Source organism: Coptis chinensis, chromosome 7 (genome assembly GCF_015680905.1).
Source record: "Coptis chinensis isolate HL-2020 chromosome 7, ASM1568090v1, whole genome shotgun sequence".
Classification (NCBI taxonomy): domain Eukaryota; kingdom Viridiplantae; phylum Streptophyta; class Magnoliopsida; order Ranunculales; family Ranunculaceae; genus Coptis; species Coptis chinensis.
The window spans coordinates 49,007,704-49,018,393 of NC_141462.1; the positions used below are offsets into that span (position 1 = coordinate 49,007,704).

General features: G+C 36.2%; 1 long non-coding RNA gene across 1 annotated transcript; it reads left to right on the top strand.

The window, feature by feature from the left end:
* The first annotated feature begins 2,534 nt into the window (after window positions 1-2,534).
* LOC147487790 (uncharacterized) lies at window positions 2,535-4,748 on the top strand. Its single transcript, XR_015202713.1, has 3 exons — window positions 2,535-2,652; window positions 3,202-3,327; window positions 4,690-4,748. It is a non-coding gene; the product is annotated as an uncharacterized LOC147487790 (long non-coding RNA).
* Window positions 4,749-10,690: the final 5,942 nt, after the last annotated feature.

The following is a 10,690-nucleotide window of genomic DNA, read 5'->3' on the forward strand; positions in this document are numbered from 1 at the left end:
GAAATGAATCTTGGAAAGCATCGCGATCCGCCTTTAGGGGTGGGTAAAATGTTCCATAAACAAATTTGAACAAGTTCAGCCCACGAGTCCACAGAATTAGGCGCTTGGGCAGTTAACCAAGACGCCGCCTTATCGGCTAAGGTGAAGGGAAATACCCTCAGTTTAATTTGTTCCGCACCAACCGTAGGATGGTGGACTGTTGTAAGGACTTGTTCAATCCTACGCATGTGCTGATAAGGTTTTTCATGGTCTAAACCATGAAAAACGGGTAACAAATTAAATATGTTTGGGGGGATTCGAAAATCCCCCACTGGGTCTGCTAGAACGATGCAAGATTTAGGGCTATCACTCAAGGCTTTGTAAAAGTCGGAGAGAGGAGTCTCTTTTTCTTCAGCCATTATGTCAAGTGTGGTGTGTGGAATAGTAGCTAGAGGTGTAATGATTGGTATACTAGATAGACGTGTTTGTTGATGTTGACGGTTAATTTCGTTCAGTGTTTTTCTCTGGCCAGACCTTAATCTCATGCAAGTCTAAGTCTAAACACGATAACACTCCAAACAATCTTGATATACTAGTATAAACCTCTAACTGGAGATGCGAGGTGTGGAAGAAAAGAGTACCTGAATGTCTCCTTGCTTCGCTTACGAATAGCGTCTTGTTTACGCGTGATCAGTGTGTATAACAAGTTAGAACACTAAAAACTTGAAGAAATGGAAAGTTTGAAACAAACCTGGGGAAATCGGACAATTTCAGCAGAGGACGCAGGTGCGCTCTGTTTGGGCGCAGGTGCGCTCCGTGTAAGTTCAAGTTACAGTGTTTGAGCACGGGTCGCGCTCGGTTTGGGTGCAAGTCGCGCTCAGGGTTCCAGGTGCGCTCCGTTTGGGCGTAGGTGCGCTCCGTGTAATTTTTCGAGGAACTTTTCAATGCTGAAACGGACAACCACAGTATGAATCAAACAAGGGTGGGTGGGTTTAATGGGACTTAAAAATGACTAATTATATTATGAAACCAATGCTAAAGGGAACTAAGATGGCAGCGGCGCCATTTGATAAATTAAATGATGATAGTTTACCTACGAAATGAATGATAAAACTCAAAACGTAAGTAAAACTAAAACAGCTTTGTTACTAGATTTATCAAAGATATTTTTCTACTCTCAATCAAATTAAGATATAGTGAAGTAGGAAGTTCGTTCCACTCCTATTTCTTTAGCATGCGATGGTTTCGTATCAACTAATCAATCATAAGTCTAGTGAGAGATTTACGAGGGGAATTCTATACTACAAGGTGAATTCAATTAACAAGTTACGAATAACGAAATGAGAGAATGCTAAGGGTTTGAATCTAGATAAAGAATTAAAGGGAATTAAATCCACCTTAACTCGACTTAATCCTACTAACAAAGACTCGTCGTGATCCAAATTGAATGCTTCACATATCAAAATAGTAATTATAATCCCTACATGGCATTTCTACCAATTCATAACTAGCATGTGAGCGATTAAACCCATTCTCATGGTGAATTAATTGTTTCTAGAGTGGAATAATTATCACGACGATTTCTAAGTTTAACAAAGATCAAGCTTCATCAAGGCTTCTTCAACCCCTCTAATGGAGGTTTAGCCTTAATTCATGCAACTATTATTTCCCATTGAATTAAAACTAGACATCATATAAAAATTCTATCTTTATGTAATTTGTCTAAACATTAATTGAAATCTTAGGTAATAACTAGGAAATGAATAACAAGTAATAAAGGAATTTAGATCTAATTAAATAATTGTAAATGACAAAAAATCGAAATGAACAAGAATCTACTATTTTATTTATCTAATGATGAAGAACGATGATTTAAGAGTTTAATCTAAAACAAGAATTGAATTGAAACTAACTTAATTAAAAACAATTAAAACTAGATCTAGAATTATCTATAGTTTAGGTCTAATTAGCTATCATTAACAAAGAGCTAAGCTTTTGTTTTTTATATGCTTCAGATCCAAAAATCGTGCATGGGCTTGGAGCCATGTTTTGGGCCGGAAAATCGGGCCCAAAACCCAATTATTTTAGTCCGAAAAGGGCTCTTCAGCTAGGTTTAGCTTCAACAGAATTTTCGTCCACTTCTACTCCTCTGATTGGGTCAAGGCTTAAACCATTGGAAAGCTCTTTCCGAGCCGGTCGTTTTGACGTAAGGTAGGCCCAATTCCGAGGTCTAAGTCCAAAGATATGGTCTTCGAAAGTTCTGCTGACTTTGTGCACTGTTTCTGCCCGCGTGGACTTTGACTTTTCATCTTTTGACCGGGCTTTACAAAGGCTTTGTCTTCTTGAAAATTGACCTTTAATCACAGAACTCTTTAGCAACCAACCTTTGCTCATTTATCTCGCTAAAGTGGCATATTTCTGCACATAATGGACTTTACTGCCTGAAATGCATAAAAACACGTAATCAGTGTTAACTCTTATTTATTACTCACATAATTGGTCTAAAAGTATGATTGTTAAGGGGTTAAAACTACAGTTTTGGGCTCTTATCACAGGTGTTTGTGTTATACACTTTGGTTTAGGAGGGTTAATTTATTCCGATGATGGCATCCAAAAGGATTTTGAAGGAACTTAAGGATTTGCAGAAGGACCCTCCCACGTCATGCAGTGCTGGTATATATATAGTTTATTTTGTATATTGTTATATGCAAACATAATTATTACTATATTGTCTTGTTTTACCAATGTAATAATAGTTTTTGGTGAAATGGCTTTAAGTAATTATTGTGGTTCCGTTGTTGTCGTTTAATCAATACGCCAGCTAGCTTAGAAAAGTTTGTGTGAGTTGATATCATAGACCTGCTAGCAGTTAATTTACATAAACGTATCATGTCATGAGCTTGAGCTTTTGTTGTTTTGCTGTTAGAGTTTTGAGTTGTCATGACTTGGCAATATGTTTGTTGGATGTTACTCATGTGTAGTAGTTCATCAGCAGTCATATGGTATTCAACCAGGCACGTACTATTTGATTAGGGACCGTTCCATAAATGATTTTAGTAGGAACTTAGGCATATATGAAACTTTGACGTGAATGTTTTTCACTAGCATAATTCATAAGAATGATAGATTCAGCCAGGCAACTACTATTGGGATATTCAATCCTATAGTTTGTGTTATCTACAACTACTTGATTTTATGAAATTAACATCCTGATTTCCACAGGTCCTGTAGCTGAAGATATGTTCCATTGGCAAGCGACTATAATGGGCCTTCCTGACAGCCCTTATGCAGGAGGCGTTTCTAGTTACCATTCATTTCCCACCTGATTATCCTTTTAAACCCCCTAAGGTATGCTTTTTCTGTCATCTTTTGTTAGTTTCAATTCAATTATTCTCTGTTATAATAGTAGATTAAATAATTTCTATCCTCACTTTTATTGTATTGCATGAGCACTTGATATTCACACTACTGGGTAGCATAGTTTATCTAGTTTGGTGTATGTGCATGCGCGTGTGTGTGTGTGTGCGATCTTGCACCTCTATGATGGCATGATGCTAGTTTACATGCATCAAGTGTGTGATATGTGATTGCAGATCGTGGAAAGGGAATGTATTGTTGTATTCAACTGGCTTGCTTAGACATGGGGAGGGGCAACTTGAAATATTGTTCGTAACTTTTTTTAGTTAAATTTATTGTAAATGTTAAATAAGTGAATTAGTAAATTACCAATGAAAAAAGTTACTTTATAGAAGGTGGAGGGTAATTGATACACATTGCCTTTCCCAATTTGGTGAATCTGACATTTGGTATATCAGAGCTTTACTAGGGTCTTTCTCAGAAAGGATGCTTACTAAAGTAAAAACTATTTTCAGTTGTTTATTTCTTAATAAATATTTGGGATTGGGTCTCGTATCGTGTTTCCAGCAGTCTGATTAGCGGGTTGAATACAACGTCACTTTAGCAGACTAATAATTATATATTGGGTTTCTCACAAATGATTGGCGGGTATAAACCAACGTCACTTTAGCAGACTAATGAGCTTTGCAGAAGTTATTCTCATAGAGTTGTCGAGAGAGAAAAGTTTCTTACCCTATATTTCAAACTATTTATTTCAAAATCCATTAGACACCTGTGCCCGCGTGCTATAATGGATCGGTTATTCTAGTAAGTATCCAACGAGGTGTTTAAAATTAAACATTTAACTTGTCATGGTTAAAATCAATAATGGTTCACTGCTCATAATTTGAAATTGCCAGAACTATGCTTGTTTGTATTCATCGATCGAGATTCATTGTTATATACTTTATGCTATGGAACATGGAATTGATTTGTTATATTACTTGAGTTCATAAAGAGAAGACAAGAGAATCTAGGGTTTGCAGACCTTTATATAGTGTCTAAAGTACAACCAGCCCCTTTTTTGGTTAAGAAGTAGAACTTCTATTGGCATCATTTGTGAGAAGTGTGTCCGCCTTCTCACATGGGAGAAATGATATAGGTATTATAATGGTAGCACACGTTTAATTGAAACTTTAGCTAAGTGTTCAACTAGATATTTCATAAGAAAACACAAAAGTAACAAAGAAACCAAGATTTTAACTGTCCGAGTAAGTGATTCACAGTGATCATGGTCATGAATGTTGTATGTCATGCTATATATTTTCTTTGGGCATCACAGTTTACATGTTCTTCATCGTTTTCATACGTCAGGTTGTCCAACGGTTCCAAGAATTGTTCTCTCGGACAAAGTACAAGGAAGTCACTGAACTAGTCAGTAGAATCCCCGCAAAGGACTCCTTCGAACTCGACATAGTTGCAATGTTTCGTGCACTGACTATTTTGGATGTGAATATATTGTGATTCTCGGATTTTCTTAATGGTATCATCATTTAGGATGTATCTTAAGATATGTACTTTTAATTCCATATGATGTCCTACAAAATAACTTCGTGTCCAATTTCTTATTTCTCGAAGTTATTATAGTTTCACGTGAGAGAGAGCTACATCGCTAAAAAAATCTTAAATTAAAGGAGTAGGTATCATAAAAAAAAGTGTTTTTGAATTTAGGGAAACTCTTGTAGGTATCCTAGGATTTAATTGTTATCTTATTCTTTGTTGTCCACAAGTATCTTAATCTTGTTATCTTAATACTTGTTATCATTACATTTTAGACCAAATTTGCATTCTTAGTTATCTTGTTGAAAGAAATTTTCTGGTTTTTGGCACATTCAAGTCTGTTCTGGTGAGTGGTGAAGTCCAAATTTATGTAGATAGAGACTTACATTTGATTTATGCGAGTGAAGCTTTTAACGTACAGTACATCGTCTGTTCGTCTATTTTGTTGGCCTTCAAGATGAATGTGCATATTTTGCACGGTTGAACTGAAGAACCTTTATTGATTTATGAACCATAATTAGAATTGGCTCATCGTTTTTGCTATAAATCGACACTAATTTGCACGACCATTTGGATTCTATGGATCTGTTTTTATGTTATGCACATTTACTTTCTTTCTCTTTCTTCTTTTCATCCAGGTCGTGAGTCCTTGGATATGCCTAGATTTCAAGTATTTGAACTTCTGAAGTATTGCAGCACCTTTACGGTGGTCAAATGAGCTAAGGCTACTAGTACTATTGTTTTGGTGTAAATTTTATGAGACCTTGGTATTCTTGTAGAAACTTGAGAATAAGTGAAGGGTGGATAATCTAAATGAATGTTTGACAAGCATTGATATTTTTTTTAGGTTCTCTTAAATATATGTTAATCTTAGTTGAAGGCATCTGGGTTAAAATGTTTTTGGTGTTTTTTGGTGTCCGGTGTTTTTGGTGTTTAGGGAAATATGAGAAATTATTTTTTTTTTTATTTGTAACCCATCAGCAATGGTTCATAACCGTTACAAATTTAAAAACGTTGCTACGAAACAGTATAAACAAGTGTTACAAATAATATTTGCAACGCTTTAAAACCGTTGGAAAGTTTTTCTTGCAACGGTTAATAAGTGTTGGAAATTTCTGTTTGGAACAGTTAATAAGCGTTGAAAATTTCAGTTTGCAACGGTTAATAACCGTTGGAAATTTCTGTTTGCAACGCTTATTAACCGTTGCAAAAAATTTCAACACTTTACCCACGCCATATTTGCAACGCTTAAAAAACGTTGCGAAAATTATTAGCAGCGGTTTTTTGCCATTGCAAATAACCTGTTATGGTGTAGTGTTCGTTATGATTTTGAGGTTGAACCTCACCTATCTCTCTGAGATGGTACCGCACACAGCGATAAGATGTGAGGAACCCTAGGACTAAAGCAAAACCAGCATCCGCTAGGTAATACTTGCCACCTTAAATTGAAGACAGAAAGTAGGTTGATAAGTAACTAGCCATTTTAAGTGTAATGCAACACGGAACAAGGGGTGTTTAAGTTGTAAACTATACCAATGGGTAGAGTAAGCTTATGCCCTGGATGAGACACGGCACTTCTCAACAATCGTCCATCGTGGACAGATCCCTCCCACCCTGCGAGTACGTATGTGAACTTCATGTCAAATGTGCAGGCCACCAACACATTTTGGGTGACGTTACCCTTCCTATTACGATACCTAGCCTGTTGCTCCAATGGTAAGTTGATTGGAAAGTGTGTACCATCAACCACACCCACTGCATCCTAACAAAGAAAATTCCTTAAGATTGAATTCTCTCACCTTGAAATAACACTCATCCTAACCTGTGTAAGAAAAAGTTGTCTAACCTTGAAATAGCAATGCCAATGATGTGTGTTGGAGCACTCGCACGGAGAGTTCTCAGCAGTAGCATTTGTTACTAACTCCCTAAATAACCGAAGCAATGCAGCCAACACAACATGGAAGTAATGGTGGACTGCTTCTCCCGAGTGAAAGAATTGAAATCCTTCATTTCGATTACGCATGTCATGCCCAACAGTGTTAAGAAACAAAGTCACTTGCTCTTCGACGGTGACATGTCTACTATTGAATAGACCATGACCACACAAACGAGTGCACAAATGACGAAACATTCCTCGTCTCATCCTTAGTTGCTCATGACAATATCTGTCAGTGGTAGTATACATCCTACCCAACACAGTTGCCCGTATAGAATCTCAATTTCTACAAGGAGCTCTAATGAGAGTGGGGAGAGCCCTAGGCCTAGGCCTAGGCCTATACCTCCCTATATACCTTCTCCTATACCACCATGTCATCGTAATATGACCCATCATAATAATAAGAAGAGTCACAACTAGTCTACGCTCACGTTCTGTTCTCATTCTACAAAAAACTCAAATAGAATAAACCATTTAACAAAAAGTTCATCAACTAGAGACAACAAATCAATAGACATTTAAATTCCAAGAAAGTGTTTACAGTTTACCCAGTTTCAACAGAAAGTTTAGCATAGCATGGAATAACAGCAAACACTGAGATAATTGCTATAATTGCTAAAACAAACATACACAAATTGAAAACTTCAATTATAAGTTCTTCAATAGTATAAAAAAAACATCAGTGAACAATAAAATATCATAAATGGGAACATTTTACACTTGATTAGAATCTTTCATCACCCTTTTAAATCACACCCAAATTGCAAAACTGTAACTATTCGAAAAAAAAAAAAAAAAAAATGATGTTTTTTTACCAAACTCAAACAACAATTCAAGCAAATAATTAAAATAACATTAGATAATTTCTATAAACGAGTTATATATCGAGTTTTACTACTAAAACCTATAAAAAAAATTAGTTTATATCAATAAATTGAAGAAGTTATCTAAAAAGCATAACAAAGAGAGAGAGAGAGGAGAGAACTAGAGAGAAAAAAAGCATAGAGAGAACTTATTAGAAATCGTACCTGTACTTGATGATTAGAACAAAAAAAATCCCTCCTTTGATGCTGAAACAACTGTCCACTTGAGAGAGAGAGAGAGATTCGAAAGAGATTAGAAACTAGTTCAAATCGAGAGAGAGAGGAGAAGAAATGAGGGAGAGAACGTTACTACCTTTCGATCCAAAGCGAGAGATGGGAGTGGCGACACTGAGAGTGTGAGAGATGAGAGTGAGAGATAGTGGGAAAATATTGTTGCCGTAGTGGGAAAATTTCGGTTGTTTTCCCTCTTGGCAAAAAAGATTATTTTAGGGGAGGTGGAGCCTATTTTCTCGTTTCTGATGGAAAAATATCATTTTCCTGGCAAATCAGTTTTTTGTTTGCCAATACCATTTTTGGCAGCAAAACACAAGAAAATCACTGTTTAAGTGGGAAAAAACCATTTGTCAGCTTGGTTTGCCAGTAAACAAACACAGCCTAAGGGTAAATTAAAATACTACAAACTTCACTGACATTTGCATCCCATTATAATTGCAGGGGTATTAAACATATAAGTGATACCCTATTCTTTGTAGGTAGCTGTAAAGTGTGGTATTTTTACTGTGTTTCATTTTCCAAGCAAAAGATTAGGGAATTTGGTCACTTTCCTAGAGTTTTATGGCTGGTCAGGGACATTAGGTATTAAGACGAGGAAAACTATCGAAAAACTGTCTCATTTTCACAGTAACTATAGCTCATGCTTATATGCGTAAAGTCAGAAATGTGATTTTTTTTTCTTGTACTAATAGAGTGATGTTAACTTTGTTACTTAAATTGGTCTCAACTTTCGTTATATTTGTTGATTAGCTCATCCTACTCTTCTTTTGTTCACAGCTAATCTCGTACTAGTTTACCATAGTTGTCGGCTCGTGTGTCAATGGTAGTTATTCATATTTTTGCGTGATTTGCGATGCAATTTTGTGTATCCAAAAGTTTGGAGAAAAGCACAACAAAGAGATTGCCAGGTACCCAGGGATATAAACACACACACACATGTACTAGTACTGCCCTGGCAGAAAATGCACCATTAATTACCCCCTTCGCACACTGCTTGTCAACCAATTGACTCTTAAAGATTGTGCTCTTTGATAGAGGCATAATTAGTATGTATATCTAGGGACGGAGCCAGGAATCTGACCTAGGGGAGGCGAGTGTATACGCATAATCAAAATACGGGGATGGCCGGACGAAGCCAAAATCTGACCTAGGGTGGAGTGCTTATACTATTTGAAATAGCATGAAGCGTGTTTACCACTTTGACAATGTAATTAACAAGGGATAACAAAACATATTAGTAGATGAAGTAAAACATTCAAATTATGAACATACCCATGGATCTCGAAAATGAACAATCAAGGCAGACTAGGAGAAAGCAAAGGTTTGGCCACTTTAAGCTCCCAACAGTCACTTATATAGACTGTTTTAAGAGGTATGTTCATATATTCAATTGGATGGTTTGTAAGTAGGTATAACAGCTATGGTCATCACCACATCAAGGCCTGAAAACAAAAATTAATAAACAATTTAGCATCACTTATATTTTTTTCATTCTTCTGGTACAAATTCACTCACACTACACTATAGTCCAACACATAAATTAAGAACCAGAAAATGACTTATACACTATCCATAATAATGGACAGTAAGTAAACAATAATCAAAATCTTATAATACACACATCACATTTTGATTGACAGTTTCTGCATACATATACTTGTCATCAAAAAGTATGATTACAAAATTAAAGAGGATATACAATTAATCATGATCACTTGTATCCACATACCACATTTACAAACAAAATGAGCTACTAGTCTGTTAGCCTATATCCTCTTATACAAAAAGATCGAACAAGGAGCTCAAGTAGTCAAGTCAGGCATTTGAAGCCGCTCTCACCAAGTTTTCTTCAAGACATAAAAAACATCTATGATAGAATATGTATCAAATTGTCTAGCAATATCTTTCTCAATAAACACGAGTAAATAATTTGCTAGATAATCATCTTCCATCCTATTACGCAGTTTAGTCTTTACAATCCTCATTGCTGAAAATGCACACTCCGATGTAGCAGTTGAAACAGGTAAAGTCAACACATGACGAATCACTTTATCTATAAGATAATAAATTGTTGACTTTTCTATTTCTACCAAAACTTGACACATAATGGGGTTCATAACTTATTTTGAGGGAGGGCGAACCCATATGTATTCAAAAAAATTCATACCGATAATATATAAAACATAATAGTTCTTCAAAACCTTCCTCCCCTTACATCTCCATCTATGTGTATATCACAGGTTCCATGTGTAGTAGCCATATTTATGACCACTGACATCCCATGTGTAAATTCCCCAAAGTATAACACCTGCATGAGATCGGAGCATATCAATTTAACCCAAAAGTAATAGAGAGAGACAAATTAAAAGTATAAAGCGCATAAGAAATAGGGGTTAAAGAAGAGGGGGGACTTCTCCAAGAAAAGCGGCTACTCCACTAGAAGTGGAGATGGAAAAGAGAGAAGAGAGGAGAAAATAGTGAACTACGGTTGATCGTAGGCAACCTAATGGCAACCGACCAATAGTAGGTGTAGACTAGCAAAGTCGGTAAAATCTTTGGGTGATGATATCAGAGATCTGGGGCTCGAACCCCACCAGCATCAAAGAGTTACTGATCTCATTTAAAATAGGCTTGCCAATTAAAAAAAAAAAAATCAAAAGAAAAAGATGAGCTCTAATACTAGTAAGGTCATTGGACAGTGTGAACAAGGTCACCGAATAAAATGGATCATATTATCTGATGGTCAACTTCATGAACTGACTAGGGAGTAGGGACCATAATA